This window comes from Cryptomeria japonica, chromosome 5 (assembly GCF_030272615.1).
Source record: "Cryptomeria japonica chromosome 5, Sugi_1.0, whole genome shotgun sequence".
Classification (NCBI taxonomy): Eukaryota; Viridiplantae; Streptophyta; class Pinopsida; order Cupressales; family Cupressaceae; genus Cryptomeria; species Cryptomeria japonica.
The window spans coordinates 333,775,379-333,776,049 of NC_081409.1; the positions used below are offsets into that span (position 1 = coordinate 333,775,379).

The 671-nt window shown below is 34.3% G+C and overlaps 1 non-coding gene across 1 annotated transcript; it reads left to right on the forward strand.

Annotated features, from left to right (window-relative positions):
* Positions 1–249: 249 nt before the first annotated feature.
* TRNAW-CCA (transfer RNA tryptophan (anticodon CCA)) lies at positions 250–321 on the forward strand. Its single transcript has one exon. It is a non-coding gene; the product is annotated as a tRNA-Trp (tRNA).
* The last annotated feature ends 350 nt before the right edge of the window (positions 322–671 follow it).

The window sequence follows — 671 nt, forward strand, 5'->3', positions numbered from 1 at the left end:
GATGTTGCTGGTCAACTTTTGTGTTTTTTTAGATTTTCGCAACTTTGATGGATATTTTCCAATTTGGTTTTTGACCATTTTTTTTTAAGGTAGTTTTTGTCAGAGCACAGCAATAACAGGTATTAGCAGTATTTAAAAGTTGCAGTTGCATATGCCACAGAAATCTGGAGTTTGAAGAAGCGGAAAAGGAGGAAGGCAATCATACGTTATATTTTGATTATATAATACTAAATGACAATGTGATTGTGTGGATCTGTGGCGCAATGGTAGCGCGTCTGACTCCAGATCAGAAGGTTGCGTGTTCGATTCACGTCAGGTTCATTATTTTTTTAAATGATCTCATTTTAACAAATTTCCATTTCCAATTCCGTTCATATCATTAATTTTCTGTAAAACTTCGATAATGAATGTTTAATCTGGTGTGCAATTTTTGCGGAAAGGAAAACCAAAAAAGAGTGATGCCTATGTCGTTTTACAAGAATTTGATTCTGCCTCTAGACGATTTGGTAGTGCGATTCTCAAATTAGGTTCGGCTGCAGTCATAAAGATTCTTGAATTTAAAGATTAAATTTAATTATTTACTGATTCTTTAGGCGCTGCACATTTCATGGATGAAAAACTCAGATTTTATCCTTTGAAATCAATATTAACAGAGCGACGTACCTAGTGAC